The sequence below is a fragment of the Equus quagga genome, chromosome 9, assembly GCF_021613505.1.
Source record: "Equus quagga isolate Etosha38 chromosome 9, UCLA_HA_Equagga_1.0, whole genome shotgun sequence".
In the NCBI taxonomy this organism is placed as follows: Eukaryota; Metazoa; Chordata; class Mammalia; order Perissodactyla; family Equidae; genus Equus; species Equus quagga.
The window spans coordinates 39,361,970-39,380,998 of record NC_060275.1 but is presented as its reverse complement, the minus strand read 5'-3'; the positions used below and the strand labels follow the sequence as shown (position 1 = coordinate 39,380,998).

The following is a 19,029-nucleotide window of genomic DNA, read 5'->3' as shown; positions in this document are numbered from 1 at the left end:
TAAATTATTCTAAAATATAGTTTAAGGCCTAGTAATTTTTTATTACAATAATTTCATTCTAGACATTGATTCATTCAACCAATCAATATTTATTGAGTTGCTGGGTACTGGAAGTGGTTATTAGAGAAATAAAAGAAATAATATGGAATCTCTATCCTTAAATATCATATAATCTAGGAAGGAAAATGCATCTACTATGCTATCAGCATTAGAGTACGGGACAGTATGTGTTAAAAGTTAAAAATGTGAGATCTACAGATTATCTAGGTGTGAGCTTTGGATCCTCCACTCAGAAGTTGTGTATTTTTTGCAAATCACTTAATCACTTAACCTCTCTAAATTTCAGTTTTCTCAAATTTCAGTTTTCTCAACTGGAAAACAGAGATGATAGCGCTTACGTCACAGAATTGTAAGAATTAAATGAAATAACATATGGAATGGATGTAACACAATGGTCGGCATATAGTGAATGGTTGGCATATAAATGGTGACTTTTGTCACTTTGATGATCATGAAAAAATATAAGCAATGTACTAGAGGAGTTCAGAGAATAAAGATGTCATCTCTTGCTGAAGTAGCTTCTTGGAAGAAACAGAATTTGACATGGGCACAGAGTTCAGGCAGGGCATAAGCAACGTGGTGGGAAGTGTAGGAAGGAGCCAAAAGTTCCCATGAATAACAGAGAATGAGAAATGTTTGAAATGAGACAGAAAGAAATTCAATCCTACATGAAAGAGTTTCCTGCATGCAAACATACACGTGAACGTGTGCACACACACACACAATGCTCTTATTTGGACCCTGAGGCATAACCAGAAGTGACATGACATAGCCATTAATACTGGTATACAGCGCAAGAGGGTGATTAATCTGAGCAAAATCTTTACACCATCAATGAGTCAACTGGCAAAACCTCTTTGAACAGTAGTCCCAGAAGACTGAGCTAACCGTAAAACTGAAAGCAAGTCACATGGTGCTTTTACTTAGATTGCTTTATTGGTTTTTTTTTTTTCTGATTTATAATAGGCCTCAGAAGTAGAAGTGTCTAAAGCAGCATATTCAAATCACTATATATGTATATGAGTTGTATGTTAGGCCAAATAGCAAGGTATTTCACCATTGTTAAATCTGAAGTGCTCCCTCACAAATTATCCACGATGCATGTGCTTCCTCATTAGATTTCAGACCTGTCTCACTTCTCTCCTTTAATATCTCGAGGCATCTCTTCTTGTATACTGGGCCTCACAGATAATCCCTCATTGCCTTGCGAAGCAAGACCAATACGTAGTGAGAGTACAGAGAAGTTGCGTGAAGCATGTCAGTAACTGGCCTGGAAAATTGTTGCAGCTTAGAGGACAGTGCCTGAGAAGCACCATTTCAGAAGCCACCCCCTAACCCCCTGGCCTGCCCCCTACTCCTCAGAGAACATCTATTTTTCCTAGGCTAGAAATCCAAATTCTAGCTCTACCCACCAGCAAAAACACCCATAAAAATTTGCCTTCTTTTCGCCTGATCATAAAATTTGTATAATTTTCTCTCAGTTCCTTTGCTGAATAACCAGAAATATAGTAATTTTGTACAGTTAGTAAACTAGGAAAGATGTAGAAATCACAGCCTATTTATTCATTCCTTCAACAAGTACCCCACAAAGACCAAATATTGAAAAGCCCTCTGCTAGCTGCCGAAGTTACCAAGGTGTATGAGACAGACACTCCAGGTCTCTGTGGAGTTTACAGCCTAGTACAGAAAACAAATATCAAACAAATCATTGTGAGAGCTGTATAATTTCCTGTGGCTTATATAACAAACTACCATAAAATGAGTGGCTTAAGACAAGAGAAATTTATTCTCTTATAGTCCTGGATGCTAGAAGTCCAAAGCCAAAGGTACCAGCAGAGCTTCATTCCCTCTGGAAATTCAGGGGAGTATTAATTCTTTGCCGCTTCCAGCTTCTGGTGGTTGCCAGCATCCCATGGCTTGAGGCCACATCACATGGCCTTCTCTTCTTTGGAGTGTCTCTCCTTTGTGGTCTCTGTCATATAAGGACTCATTTTATACGATGGTATTTAGGGACCAACCAGATAATCCAGGGTAATCTCCTCATCTCAAGATCCTTAGCTTAATTACATCTACAAAGACCCTTTTTTTTCAAGCAAGGTAATATTTACAAATTCCAGGGATTAGGACTTGAAATCTTTAGTAGCCATTATTCAACCAACTACAGGGAGCATGTATTAGAGTAGAAATGTTGAACATCAAAGACAAGGAGAAAATCTTGAAAGCAGCAAGAGATGCAAGACTCATCGCATACAAGGAAACCCTAATAAGACTAAAAGCTGATTTCTCAAAAGAAACAATGGAGGCCAGAAGACAATGACATGACATACTTAAAGTGTAGAAAAACTACTTTGCAAAAAATGAGATGAATTAAAGACATTCCCAGATAAACAAAATGAGAATTCAATGCTTGCAGACATGTCATATAATAAATACCAAGGAAAGTTTTCCAGGGTGAAAGTAAGTGGTAAGTAACATCAGACAGTAATTCAAATCCACATGAAAATACTAAGAGCTCCAGTAAAGTTATGTAAAGGTAAATAAATAAAATATAAATAAATAAATAAGCAAGCCAAAGACAACAAAATTACTTATTTATTCCTTTCTTGACTGATTTAAAAGGCAACTGCCTAACACAATATGTAAATAATTGTATCATTGGTATATAACATACAGAAATGTAATATATTTGACAACAACAGTATAAAAGAAACAGGAAGAAAGCTATATTGGAGTTTAGAGTAAGAAAATAACACAGAATGCTAACTGAAATTCACAGGTATAAAGGAAGAGAATCAAAAAGGTTAAATAAGAAGGTTAATATTAAAAACTCTATAAATATATACTTCTCTACTTTCTTCTATCAGGTCTTTGAAAGACATAAGATTACATAATGCAATAATTTTAACAATATATTGTTGGATTTGTAACATATCGAGATATTATATGCGTAACAGTCATAGAATAAAAAAGAAAATTGAGTTATATAGGAGTAAAGTTTCTATATTAGATTACAATTAAGTCAGTATATATCTGATGTAGATTTTCATAAATTAAAATGTATACTGTAATCCCTAGAGCAACTGAAAAAACTTCAAAACAAGTAATTTAAAATCGTTAAAGGAATTAAGATTTTATAAGGGAAAAGATGTACTTAATAGAAAATTAACCAATAAAAGAAGAATAAAGTTAAAAAGAGACAAGAATATACACATCATAAAGCAAAATCACCAATTATATCAATAATAACATTAAATATGAATGGACTAGGTAACCCAAACAAAAGGCAGAGATCACCACATTGGTTATAAACAAAATACTACTATATGCTGTCCAGAGGAGACAAAATTTGGGTCCAAAGACACAAATAGGTTGAGGGTAAAAAGACATATTATGCAATTAAGAATAAAAATAGATAAAAGAGCTGGAACAGCTATACTAGTATGAGAGAACACGTTTCAAATAAATGTTACTAACAATAAAGAGGGATATTTCACAATACAAGGGTCAATTCACCGGGAAGATATAATAATTATAAACATATATGAACCAAATAACAGGACTCTAAGTAACATACACACACACCGACATACATGGATTAAGCAAAAACTGACAGAATTAACAGGAGAAATAGACAATTCACCTATAATAGTTGAAGACTTCAAAACCCCACTTTCAAAACTTGAATAATAAAGAAGAAGATAAACAAGGAAATAGAAGACCTGAACAACACTATAAAAAATAAACCTAATAGACTACATAGAATGCTCTACACAACAGTAACAGAACATTATCTATGATAGCCCATATTCCAGGACATAAAATGGGTCTCAGTAAAATGTAAGGGATTGAAAACAGATTTTATATGTTTTCTGATCAAAATGGAATTAATTACAAATCCATGGCAAAAGAAAAAATTATGAAATCTACAAAGATGAAGAAATTAAACACACTTCTAAAAGCAAATGGACTAGAGGAATCAAAATGAAAATTAGAATATACTTTGAAATGAATAGAAACAAAAACACAGAATGCCAAGACCTATACTTAAAGGGAATTTATAACTGTAACTGTCTATTTTTAAAAATAAGAAAGTTCTCAAATCAGATACCTATTTTTCTACCTTAAGTAAGGAGATATTTCAAAAGAGGAGAAATAAATTGAGAATAGAAAGCATGGATGAAATCAGCAAAACCAAAGGGAAAGTTTCTTTTTTTTTTGAGGAAGATTAGCCCTGAGTTAACATCTGCTGCCAATCCTCTTCTTTTTTGCTGAGGAAGATTGGCCCTGAGCTAACATCTGTGTCCACCTTCCTCTACTTTATATGTGGGACACCTGCCACAGCATGGCTTGATGAGCGGTGCATAGGTCTGCACCCGGGATCCAAACTGGCAAACCCTGGACTGCCAAAGCAGAACATGTGAACTTATCCGCTCTGCGACACCACTGGGCCAGCCCCCAAAGGGCAGTTTTTGAAAATATTTTTTTTTTAATTAGAAAACTTTAGCTTTACTGGCCAAGATAAAAAAAGAGAGAATATTCAAATTACTAAAATCAGGACTAAAAGAAGAAGTATCACTACTTACCTTACAAAATAAAAAAGAATTACAAAAAATACTATAAACAGGAGCCAGATACTTCTATGCATCATCTCACTGGAGGTTCTAGTCAGGGCAATTAACCAAAAACAAATGAAAGAAAGAAAGAAAAGTCATCTAGATTGGAAAGGAGGAAGTAAAACTATATCTATTTGCAAATGACATGATCTTGTATACAGAAAATCCTATGGAATCCACTAAAAAACCATTAGAACTAATAAATGCATTGAGCAAGGTCAAGGTTCAATAGCAAAGACTGGAAGGAACCTGTGTCCATCAATGGATGAATGGATAAAGAAAATATGATAGATATATATATACATATACACAATGGAACATTAGCCATCAATAACAAGGAAATCCTGCCATTTGCAACAACATGGATGGACCTTGATGGCATTACGCTAAGTGAAATAAGTTAGAGAAAGAAAAATACTGTATGATCTCACTTATATGTGGAATCTAAACAAACAAACAAAAAACCCAAACTCATAGATCCAGAGAACACATTGGTGGTTGTCAGAGGCAGGAGGTAGGGGTGGGTGAAATGGATGAAGGTAGTCAAAAGGTACAAACTTCCAGTCACAAAATAAATATGTCCTGGGGATGTAATATACAGCATCATTACTATAAATAATAATACTGTATTGTATAATTGAAAGTTGATGAGAGAATAGATCTTAAAAGATTTTATCACAAGAAAAAAAATTTGTAATCAGGTGTGGTGACGGATAACTAAACTTATTGTGGTGATCATTTTGCAATGTTTACATATAGCGATCATTGTGTTGTACACCTGAAACAACAAAAATAATGGTAAAGATTTTGAATAGACATTTCACCACAGAAGATGTTCAAATGGCAAATAAGCACAAGAAAAGATGATCAACATCATTAGTAATCAGGGGAATGTAAATCAAAGCTTCACTGAAATACTACCTTACATTCACTAGGATTGCCATAATCAAAAATAAAAAGTATAGGTCAAAATATAGAGAAATTAGAACACTAATGCATTGCTGTATTGCAGGAATGCAACATGACACAGTGGCTTTGGAAACAGTTTGACAGTAACTTGAAATTAATCATAAATTTACTAGATGACTTAGCAAGCCCACAACTATGTATATATTCAAGAGAAATGAAAATAAACATTCACACAAAATGAATTGTACAAAATATAGCAGCACATTCATAACAGCCAAAAAGGTGGAAACAATTCAAATGTCCCTGAACTGATGAATATATAAACAAAATGTCATATAACCATAAAAAAGAATATCGTTCTGTCATAAATGGGGTGAAGTATTTATTCATGCTATGCTATGAATGAGTCTTGAAGACATTAAACTAAGTGAAAGAATCCATACACACAAAAAACACGTATTGGATGATTCCTTTTATATGAAATATCCAGAGAAAGCAAATTTACATAGATGCAAAGTAGACTATTGGTTGCTCTAGCACTAGTGAGGAGGGCTGAATGGAGATTGACTGCTAATGAATATAAGTGTCTTTCAGAAAGGACAAAAGCATTCTAAAGTTAGATGATGGTGATGGTTTTACAGCCTGTGAATATATTAAAAACATTGAACTGTACACTTTAAATGAACGAATTATGTTGTTTGCATTATACCTTAACAAAGCTGTTAAAATATGTGGTTTCCAATAGTTTTGGAATTGAGCTCAAAGATGCAAAAATAGAAAAAGAAGAGCTCATACAATACAAATTCAAACAGTCCACAACCCATGGACGTAGAGTGGAAATGGAAGTGACTCAATCACCAAGGCTTACAGTGGTGTACTGGTAAATGTTTAACAATTGTCTCTCGAAAAAATACATAAGTACATCAGGTTTTATGAATTTTAATGATATAAAGGATGTGCAGCATACAATTTATGAATAATAATAAAATATAGAATTTTTATGGTAAATTCCATATAGATAACTAATTCTCATGAAATGCTTTCACTGACTTTTGCAGATCTCTTTTTCAACATAACAGCTTATGGTCTCAATTGAACTATGATGTGTCAACTGGAATTTCATTGCAGACTCCTTTCCCAATAACTTTGTTTTGTAATTTAACTTGGTATGTGATCTACTGTTGTACTACTTTCCCTTGTATAAATTTTATTCATTAAATCAAAACTTCTTTCAGCTTCAGCACTATGACAAAAATCCAGTCCAAATTTGTGGAATTTTTTGATTTCTGTTTTATAAGTACTTCTACCATGACATACTTCAAGACACCAATGTTAAGTCACTGAACCCAGAGTTGGGAAGAGATAATAGCGCACTGTGATATGGTATTTTGACTGTATTGTTATTATAGACAGAATAACTACCTCAAGAGTATGGATAATAGGACATTGTAGTAAAATAATTAGTCAGTGATAAGTTTTGAGTATTTACCACCTCTTAATATAAATTATTTAATGTCTATATCATTTAATTTTTAATAATAGCTGTGTTTCACAAATGGTTTGTAAAATTCCTAAAAATTTAACAATTAGCTCTCATGAGCTAGTTCAAGCAAGCTCCAGGATACTATTGTCTTTACGTCACTCAAGATGAATGAATGACATATTTGATGGATCAAGTGAATATTTTATAGTAGTTCCTGTGTTCAACCATTGACATAAAAAGCCTTAGATAACAAGAACTCAAAAAACTAACCGATCTAACACGACACTTTAGGGTGCTATAAAAATATATGGCTACTATTGGAAAAACTTTATATTAAAAGTTAAAAGTTTTGCTAATAGGATAGCAAAACTCATAAAATTTATAAATTAAGTATATGATGGCAAGTATGTGCTCAAAAGAATTGGTTTATTTAATGCCCTTATTATATTATATTAATACAAAAAATATTGAAGAAAAACAAAAGTTTAGCTCAAAAAACGAGTCACCCTTAACTTCCTGCTAGCTTACCAATTATCAGTTGGTGAGATGATACACACAAACACAAAAACATAAGGTAAATATGTGAAATTGATAAATGAGACACAAAGTTTAGAGATACTAACAGTATTATAACGAAATCAAAATGTCATTCATATTAGAAGACTATCATGAAGTTTTATATGTCTCCTCTTGGTCTTACTGGATCTATTTGGAAAATACTATTCCTAACTTTCTAATTCAACTTCTTTTGAAATCCCTTATTTCCAACTACATTATGAAGCCAGCCAAGAAGAACCGATAAAAACAGAATCATTACAGGGTAGATATTTCTCCTGCAATCCATCTTGACTCCCGTTCCCCACAGGAGATGGTTTCTGCTTGGGACGTAATATGGTAAGATATGGATAGACATCGACACCAGTGCGTCACTCAAGCACATTCAGATCAAAACAGGATAGTTTGTGAGAATTTTCCATCAATTAAAAAAAATTGAAAGTCAAATTTTTGATATATCAAATATAAGATCTACTGAAATAATTTTTATTTAAATTATAAGAGAGAGTTCAAACTAAGACCAATATCACATATTTACTGTCTAGGAATCAATGAATAAAAATAGTTATCACCTTGACTTCCTCAGCCTAACTGTTATCAGATATCTTTACTGGCAAACTATCCTGTTTTGAAGTGCTACCTAAACTGAAAAGTACTCTTACTCCTATTCTATTCAGTTGACTCCATATGCTCACTTTCCTTTGGCAAATCAATTGTCCCATGCTGAGGCACAGCAACGAGGGATGAAAGAGGAGGAAGATTCAGTCTGTGAAGACTGAATGGTATCCAAAACATAGCTTACTGAAACTACCTAAGGTCACCCAGATGTCATGGAATATAGTTCTGCAAGAGAGACGCAATCAGGGAGCCCGAGAGTGGGGCAGGACGAGGAGATGTAGATGTTGGCAAGGTTTACTATGTGCAAGACACTGTAACAGATTATTTTAGCTAATTTAAAAGAAAATACTTTTAATATATGTTTCCCTTTCTGAAGGAGCTTGCAGTCTACCACTGGAAGCTTTATGGGTATGCCAAAAGAGACTGTAATAAGTAGAGTATGATAAACCCAATAGGTTCCAGGACTGGTTCTCACCTTGGCTGTACATTGGAATCACCTGGCTAAACTTAAATTTCTGATCCCTGGGTTCTTCCCCTAGAGAACGTGATTTAATAGGTCAGAGGTGCACCTGGGCATGGAGTTTTTTAAAATAGCTTCCTCAGTGATTGTAACATGCAGCCAAGTTTGAGAAATCAGGAGAGGAGTTAGTTACAGATGAGAACAAAACAGAAGGATGGGGTAGACCGAACACAGTCATGGATAACAGATTCAGTAGTAATGCATTATTTTACATGCAATGGAAAAACACCCAAGGGTTTCTTAACATGAGAATACCAAAATCAGATCATGGGTTAAAACAACTACTATAACAGTAAAATGTAAAGTGTATCCAGATCAAACAAGGGAGGTAGTAAAAGAGGGGTGAGGGAGGGACAGTTGAGAGAAAATTTGGGAAGGTAAAATCCAGCCATTGTTGCTAACTGTTTAAAAGTGAGGGTGAGTTAAAGAAATCAATTTATGGGTTTAAGAGGCAGAGAAATGAATGAAACCAAAAAAAGAGGGGAAAGTGAAGAGTAAAATGAAAGAGAGAGGTTGGTAGACGAAAGAGAAGCTATGGGACTGAAAGAGGAGGAAATGAGCAGCAGCAACAGCTGCTCCCGTGCCCTGCGCCCAGGCAGTCCCTGCTAATGTGGTGCAGGCGTGCCCCTTTACTGCTTTTGGGGGGTAGACACTGTTGCTATTCTCCGTTACACACAGGAATCTCTGCACAGAGAAGAGAAGTAACTTTCTCAGATCACTAGGCTGCACTAGGATACAAACCCATGGCTCTAGAGCTGAAGCAGTTACCCTTATGAAGAGGAAAGAGGCATGAAAATATGCATTTCCGCTCTGATTCAAGCAGAATGTGCTAATTTTCAAAGTGGTCATCTGCAGCCCTGAACTTTCTTTTCAACCTCAGGGAAGGTCCTGCCATTTAGCTCTCAGGGCTTCACTTCACTCATATGTTTAAAATAAACGACAACAACAAAACATCTGGTAAAGTAAATAATTTGTAAGAAACCTTCAGCTAAAAAAATCGTTGATTTTATGTATTGATTATTGAAGAAATTCACCCTATCTGTAAAATAGTATGTTTATAAACCAAATTAAGAACTTTTAAACTGCAACATTCTTTAACACCTTCTAAAGTGTGAGTTACTGACTGTATTTTTAAAAAGGAAAACAACAAGATAACTTGCAGAATTTTAAATGAACAATATTTCTGGGAAAAGAAAAATAGTACAAAGTAAAAGTAGCATAAAGAGGAAAATGAAGTATTTCAACCTAAAATACTCGAACTTAAAAAAGGATGGTTTTGTGAAAGGCAAACCTATACAAAATTTATTAATTTTGTACCAGCAATTCGTTTGCAAAAACAGAGAAAATTTAATTCCGCTTCTTTCCAAAATTGATGAGTTACCCAAGAAAACAGTATTGAATTCCAATTTATGTTTCTTCAATGAGAAGATAATTACAATTATTTCTGGAGAATCTTCATCCTTTCTTCAGCACAAACAAAAGTCCAAGTTACTAGGAAGCCAGCCCCAGTCAGCACAAAGAAGTCTGGGAAAACACTGCTTTGCCATATGTTCAGATGCTGGCAAAATGAGCTTCACTTGTCACATAGGGTCTTACAGGAATGACTTTCCACCGCTTCCCTGATGCGTGCTGTTGCTGCCGTTGAACTACAAGTCACTTTCGATTCTGAGGTACTGATTAACCAGTAATTATTTAGGCTGCATGATTCCTTGCTTTTCCATTATTTCAGTGCACTAACATCTATTAACAGTTTATGCAGTAACCAAGAAAAAGGTAAAAACTAAATTTCTCTCCTTGAAAACTGACTTGTTTAATATAGATTTATATAAATGTATCTGAAGCTTTCATTATTTGAGCTATCTCTTTGGCCATGACTGTGGATCATTCAGTATTTGGCTGTGATTGAAAAGTACAACTACCTCTTCTCGTATTTCCCCTTAACTAACAGACACAATCATTACCTAAGAGGGGTAAAGGCCTTTCTGTGCCATTAGTACTAAGAACCAGAGCAAGGCAAATAAAAATGTGCTTTAGAGATGCTAATATTCATTGCAAACAATAAAAAAAATTAATAGGTTAAAAGATGTGTGGTGTCCATGGCCAATAGCCTATAACGCGTGAGTATATTTGGAATATACTAACAGGATAAAAAAATAATTTGAAGGCTTTAGAGTAAAGAAGGGAATTTTGTGAGTCATAATCCCAGAAAAAAAGAAAGGCTTTCTTTTAGGAAAACTCTGAGATTAGTAACTGAGTTAGGCAGATATGGCCACAAGTGGTAATTTTTGACCTAATTACAAGACAAGGAATTAAAGCCTAGAAGGATTCTTCACTTCTACACTGATCAGAAGAGCTACAATAGTTTCACTGGGACGTAAACGTGAAGATTTAGCTAGTGAGATGTGTAAGTGAGATCTTTGCCAAAACTATCACACTTCCCCAAGAAATCAAACACATTCTATGCCCTGTGTTGTTGTTGTTATTATTAGCATTATTATTATGGTAATGGTATTGTCACCCAGATTTGCAATCTAAAATTCTGAATCATTCTCTTATCCAGTAGTCAAATAATTCTACCTCTGGACTGTCTCTCCAAACCACTCCCTCCCTCCTTTTCTACTGGGCTCCTGATCTGCTAGCTAGCCCAGGAAATTACTTTTAGAGCCTAGACCAGGAATTGCAAATAGGTTTCATTACACGTGCCAAATGTATCTTTGGTAGTGGCTATCCAGTACGTAAAGCTTTGTTTTGCCTGTGTGGTAAGAGCACTTTCACAGGTTAACATTGTCTACTATGGGCTCAAAAATATAAGGTGGCACACGTATTGAGTTTCTGCCAACATTGCCTTAGACTATGGAAATAGCATTCTCTTTATCACTTTACCATTAATTTCTCCCTATTCGAATCTGTCCTCAATTTTACAAAATAGCCTCCCTTAAAAAATTATAACTACATCAGCTTATGATTTATAAATTTCTACTAGACTCTTATACCTAGAAGATAAAATTCAAACTCCTTAATTTATTATACATTTAAATGTTCTTAATATGGCTCCAATTTACTTACCACAACTTACTTTATCATTCACCATTCCAACATTCTAATCACAATGGACTTCTCAATTTTTCCCAAAAATTTCATAAAACTCATGACTTCAGGACCGGCCTGGTGGCGCAGTGGTTAAGTTCGCACGTTCCGCTTTGGCGGCCCAGGGTTCACGAGTTTGGATCCCGGGTGCAGACATGGCACCACTTCGCAAAAGCCATGCTGTGGTAGGGGTCCCACATATAAAATAGAGGAAGATGGGCATGGATGGCTCAGGGCCAGCCTTCATCAGCAAAAAGAGGAGGATTGGCAGATGTTAGCTCAGGGCTAATCTTCCTCAAAAAAAAAAAAAAAAACCCTCATGACTTCCATTAGGATCTAAGCTTTCTGAAGACAAAGATGGTGTTTGTCTTTTTCTCTGCTATATCACAAGGACCTAGAATTGTACCAAGCAGAGAACAAATGGACTGTAATTTTTAATCAGATAAATGAATAAATTCAGGAATTAATAAATGAATATTCTTTTTCTCCCTAGAATATCTTTCTCCAACTGGCAAATTCCTATTTGCCCTTCAAAACCCATCTTATATGTCCAGTATTCCATGAAGCTTTCCCTACTCCTTAAAGCTAAGTTACTCACTTAGTCCTCTGTGCTTCTACCTCCCTTTGTTCATTCCCATTTTTAGCATGTAATATGCTATTTTGTTTTTTTAATTTTTTAATTTGTCTAATTTATGTACAATGAAATGCTTAGATCTTAAGTATACTGTTCACTCAGTCTAGGTAAATGCATTAAACAAACATTTCCATCACCCTCGATAGTTGTTTCATGCTCCTTCTTAGTCAACTCTTTCAAAGCAATGACTGATGATTTCGACCACCAGAGGTTAGAATTTCCCTGTTCCAAACGCTTATATAAGTGGGATTATAGAGTACGTACTTGTGTACTTGTCTATATCTCACTTCTTTCATTTAACATAATAATCTAGAGATTTTCTCATGTTTTTGTGTCCATCAGGAGTCCATTCTTTTTATTTCCTAATAATATTCCATTGTGTGGCTAAGCCGCAATTTGTCCATTTTCCAGTTGATGGGCATATAAGTTGATTCCAGTTTAGTGATAGTATTATGAATAAAGCTACTATGTTGTATTTTAAATTATCTCTCCACTATAAGATCCTTACTCTGCACAATGAGCTTATCAAGAGAAGATGCTTGGTGATAATTACTTTGAAATTTTAATACCTAGAGTGGTCCTTGTATATAGTATTTAATTAGTAAATGTCCAATTAGAGTATAATTTGTATCTCTATAACCTGGATAATTTGTAGAATTTCTTTGCCAAACATTTGCACATGCTGTAGGTATTGGGAAGTGATACCATACTCTACCATTGACTTCCTAAGTTTCCTCGGGCAATTCTACATTTCTCTGGGCCTCGGTTCCCCATCTGAAACATGAAGATAATTACAGCACTTATCTTTTTGGCTTGATTTGACGATTACTTGAACTTTGAATGAAATTTAATAAGCACTCAACAAAGGTTAGTTGTTACTTTATTATAGACAATGTGTGGCCTTCAAATATCTGACTAAGCCTTTTACATAAAGGGACAGAGTCTGGAGGATAGTTCCTTAAAAAAATGTGGGAAAAAGTGGGAAAGAAGAGTCAACACGATATTAGAAGAGAAGAACAAAGTTGAAGGACTGACACTCTCTGACTTCAAGACTTACTATAAAGTTACAGTAATCTAAACAGTGTCATATTGGTGAAAGCATAGACAAATAGATCAATAGCACAGAATATAAAGTGCAGAAATAGACCCACATAAATATAGTCAAACTAATCTTTGACAAAGGAACAAAGACAATACAATGGAGAAAAGATAGTCTTTTCAACAAATAGCGCTGGAATAACTGGACATTTGTATGCAAAAAAAAAAAAATTGATTCTAGACACAGACCTTACACTCTTCACAAAATTTAACTCAAAATGGATCATAGACCTAAGTGTAAAACTCAAAACTATAAAAACTCCTAGAAGATAATATGGGAAAATAATCTAGATGACTTTAGGCATGACAATGATTTTTTGGTACAATACCACGCATATGAAAAGATGTTCCACATCAGACACCATCAGAAAAACACAAATTAAAACAAGGAGATACCACTACCCACCCATTAGAATGGCCAAAATCCAGAACACTGACAACACTAAATGCTGACAAGGATGTGGAGCAACAGGAGCTTGCATTCATTGCTGGCGGGAATACAAAATGGTACAGCTGCTTTGGAAGACAGTCTGGCAGGTTCTTCTAAACTAAACATGCTTTTGCCATATTATCCAGCAATTGTGCTCCTTGGTACTGACTAAAAAAAGTTGAAAACTTATGTCCACAAAGAAACCTCTACATGGATGTTTAGAACAGTTTTATTCATAATTGCCAAAACTTGGAAGCAATCCTTCAGTAGGTAAACAGATAATAAATTGTAATACACCCAGTGCTAAAATTAATGATCTATCAAACCATAAAAAAAGACATGGAGGAACCTAAATGCATAATACTAAGTGAAACAAGCCAATCTGAAAAGGTCACACACTGTATGATTCCAACTATACGACATCCTGGAAAAGGCAAAACTACAGAGAGAATGAAAGGATCAGTGGTTGCCATTGGGTTGGGGGGAAGAGAAAAGAAAAGGCGAAGCACAGGGCAGTGAAACTATTCTCTATGATACCGTAATGGTGGATATACATCATTATACATTTGTCAAAACCCATAGAACGTACACCAAGAGTGAATCCTAATGTAAACCATGGACTTCAGATGATAATGATACGTCAGTGTGGATTCATCAATTGTAACAAATGTATCATTCTAGTGTGAGGTGTTGATAACAGGCAAGGCTATATATGTGAGGGAAAGGGGCATATGGGAAATCTCTGTAGTTTTTTCTCAGTATTGCAATGAATCTAAAATTGATTAAAAAATAAAGTATTTATAAAAAAAAAAAGGAAAAGGCCACGCACTCCTTTTGAGAATGAAAGCTTTGTTTTCCTGTGTGACCATAGTCGAAAGTTATTCAAGTGGACCAAAAACCAGTTCAAGGCATTTTTTGCAAAGTAACCTTGGCCAACTGAAAAAAAATCAATTGAAAATTCACAGAAAATTAAAATATACCAACAAAATAATCTTTTTATTTAATTAATTTTTTTTTTAAAGATTGGCCCTGAGCTAACATCTGTTGCCAATCTTCTTTTTCTTTTTCTTTTTCTTCTTCTCCCCAAAGCCCTCCAGTACATAGTTGTATATTCTGGTTGTAGGTCCTTCTAGTTCTGCTGTGTGGGACACTGCCTCAGCATAGCTTGATGAGCCTTGCTAGGTCCACACCTATGATCCGAACCAGTGAATCCCTGGGCTGCCGAAGCAGAGCATGTGAACTCAACTGCTCGGCCACAGGCCTGGCCAAATATATCTCTTTTTAACTGCGTGTATTTCTAAAAATATTTCTCCATATTTTTAGAACAATTCCTATTGAAAAATAAAAATCTTCCAAGGATATAAAATATTCACTTCCATTAATATTCCTTTTAAAAAGAAAAACTTTCCACCATAAAATAACTAGGAAGGATTAATAGCAAGCGTGGTTTAAAATGCAGAATTCTCGGAGTAAGGCAAATTTCTAGGGTCATGTGAGCAATGGGCCATAAGACTTGAAACAGAAACCTCCACTAAAAACAGGACCCTCAAAAAAAAAGTCAACACATATAGTGAAAGGATGGGGTAGAAAAACAACCCTGCCCATTTGTAAATAGAGATAACAAGGAGATGTCTAACTTTCATTTGTCTCTTTGTTGGGAAGAAAAAGTCTCACCTTTCAATGAAACAATGGAGGAAAATTGATGGAGTTATTAATCCTCAGATTCATGAATCCCAAACAGAATTTTGTTTTTTAAAAAAATCCACTACTTGAATACATTGTAGTAAAACTGAATATAACCACAGACTGACCATACTAACAAGCAGCCAGAAAGATAAGAGCAATCACTCTTAAGGACCAACTATTAGTCTGACTGCAAACTTCTCAACAGTCACAAAGCCAGAAGACAGCAGAATATTAGCTTCATGGTTCTAAAGGCAAACATATAATAATGTAGAATTGTATAATCAGGTAAATCATCATTCAAGAACAAGAGAATTTTCAGACAAACAAAAGCCAAAAGCATTTACCACCCTTACTAAGGAAACCTAAAGTACTTTAGATACAAGAAAATTGCTAGACAATTCTAGATAGGAAATACTAAAATTACAAGTATAATTTATTTGTAACATGTTAGAGATTTTTAAACAATTTTTCCCAAAGCACTTTTTAACAGAGAAGCCATATTTGTAAGGAGTCAATAGTTAGGAATTATTACACCCAATATTTAAAAGGAAAGAGAGCATGGGGTAGTTAAAAGAAATGTGCCAAAATTAAGAGTTAGCTTTGCTCCTATATCTAGAAAACAACTGAGTTGTTTCCATTTGTCTATTAATAATAATGCTGCTGTGAACATTTTGCTCATATTTTTGGTATACCCACGCACTCATTTCTTTTGGATAAAAACTAAGAGTAGAATTGCGCAGCCATAGGGTATATCTGTGTTCACATTGCTCTATTTCCAATATTTACGAAATAATCACAAGTTTCTAGAGTTCTGGAGTCAAAAACAAGATGAGCTAATCTTTTAAAAGCCTTTAACTTGGATATCTCCCTCCAATATATATTGATCTTCTGTGCTGTGCCTTTGCTTAATTCCATAATATCATGAATATATATTAAAACTATTATGTGAAAATAAGCTATTTGTTGAGTGCTTAATATGTACCCCAGACCATCCTAAACACTTTACATGTACTACGTCTTTTAATCTTCATTATAATCATCTACTATTCACATTTCACAGATAAGGAAGCTGAGGTTCAGATAAATTAATACATTCTCCACCATCACATATATAGGAAATGGAAAGCACTGCAAGAGATAAAATAATGAATATGGCACAGCCTGGAGATCATTTCAGTAGGAACTTAGGGTCAGGGCATCTCCGGAAAGAGTGATTATCCTCACTAAATGCACAGAGGCACATACGAATCACAATGTTTATGAAACACTAAGTGTGTTAATATAGAGACTATATTGTAATAAAGAGATTTCAAAATACTGTAGGTTAAATATGATAGAAACGTATTTCTCTCTCCCTTTCTAACAGTCCAGTGGGTCAGAGCCAACATGGTAGCTCTGCCATCAGAAGCACGTGGCTGCTGAGGATTCTCCAGACATCACTATTTCCCACTGAGTAAAAGTGAAAGAGAAAGTATAGGAAATAATCTGCACTCATCATGTCTGCTTATGTACCATCGGTCCAAGGTTAATCACAGGACCACACCGAGAGGCACAGGAAGCTACAAAATGTAGTCAGTAGATTGGTCAAAGGCAGTCAGTTGTCCAGTTGAAATTCAGAGGGTTCTATTTCTAAAAGGAAGAAAACAATGAATAAGAAGGACAAGTGGAAGCCTCTGCCTAATTCACTAGTCAAATCTGATGGAAACATAGGACATGTGCAAAGATGTAAGAGGAAAAGGCCTGGAAAAGTAGGTTACAACCCAATTGCAGAACACTTGAATGCTACTCTGTAGAGAGTGACCTAATACAGTAATCAGCGAGAAGCCTCTTTTAAAATAAATATTTTTATTTAAATATAGAGTCAAAAATGTACAAATCATAAATGTACAGCCTGATGAGTTAAACACATCCATGTAAGGATCTCTCAGATCAAGAAATATAAGAGTAGCGGCACTCCTTCACGTTTCTTCGCAATCACCAACCTTGCTCACCTTCCCAATGATAACCACGACCTTAACTTCTCAAAATAGATTAGAGCTGCCTATCTTGTTATGCCATTATTTTTGTGGGATTTATACATGTTGCAGTGTGTAAAAGCATTTTTTATATATTACTGCTGCAGAGTATTCCATGAGAGAATACGTCATAATTTATTTAACCACTTTCCTCAAAACAAACATTAGAGTTGTTTCCAGTTTTCAGCTATTAATAATACTGCTTAAACAGTTTTTCATGCTTTTTCACTCTTTTGGGGGGGGTGGTATATACCCAAGGAGTAGAATTGCTTCATAGAGTATACATATGTTCAACTTTTGTACATCATGCCAAGAAGTTATTCTCAAGTAGCTGTACCAATTTATCATCCCTCTAGCAGTAGATGAGCATTCTACTTGTTCTACGTTCTCACCAACACTTGGGAATGTCATTCTTTTTCACTATAGTCATTCTAGTGGGTGTGATTTTCATTTCTCTGGTGACTTTCTAGTGGTTTTAATTTTCATTTCTCTGATGACTATTGAGATTGAGGATCCACTCCTACATTTATTAGTCATTTGGAGAGCCACTTTTGTTGAGTATCTCTCCTACTCACCTGTCCAATTTTTTATTGGGTGGTCTGTATTCTTAATTTATAGTTCTATATCTGAATATGAATCCTTTGCCAGTTTGTAACTTTCTTCTCAACAAAGAGCTTTTCAATCTTTTGAATGAAAGAGTAACATAAATAGCTCCATACTTTGAGAAAATCAATCTGCCATGAATATGTGAAAGTTGAGCAGAGAGAAGTTTAAAAAACAATGTATGTATATTCCTAGAGAAGGTATTGAGGGCCTAATTTAGACAGAGGGCAACAAAAACAGAAAAGAAAGGAAAAGATGAAAGAGACACTTTATAAAGGATTAATTCAACCATTTATTTATTTAATAAAACTCCATATTCATTTTTCTTGCAGATCACTCAAACAAGGAAAAATAAAATGACAAACACAGGCTTAAAGAAACCAAGATTTAAAAATCAGAATGGAGCAGAAAACTCTTTCCTCAGGAGAATTTTCCCAAGAAGGGATATTTGAGGAGCACTAACCCTAGGATACCTGTTTGTCAAAACATTTCCCATTTCCTCCCCCCTCAACACCAGCCACAACACCATTCATTATGGACAGCCATTCTTAGACTTGCTTATAAATTAGAAGCAAAGGCTGAAGAACTTCCCCCAAGGAGCTACATTAAAATGCTTATCAGAGTGAGATCTCAAGTCCTCTATCATTAGCATCAGTACCAACATCATCATCTAATATTTACTGAACACTTAGCAAGCAGTGTATTAAATGCATTATTT

General features: G+C 34.8%; 1 protein-coding gene across 1 annotated transcript in view; it reads right to left on the bottom strand.

Annotated features, from left to right (window-relative positions):
- The window catches only part of NOL4 (nucleolar protein 4), a 350,767-nt gene that overhangs the window by 266,279 nt on the left and 65,459 nt on the right, over positions 1–19,029 (bottom strand). The window lies entirely within an intron of this gene.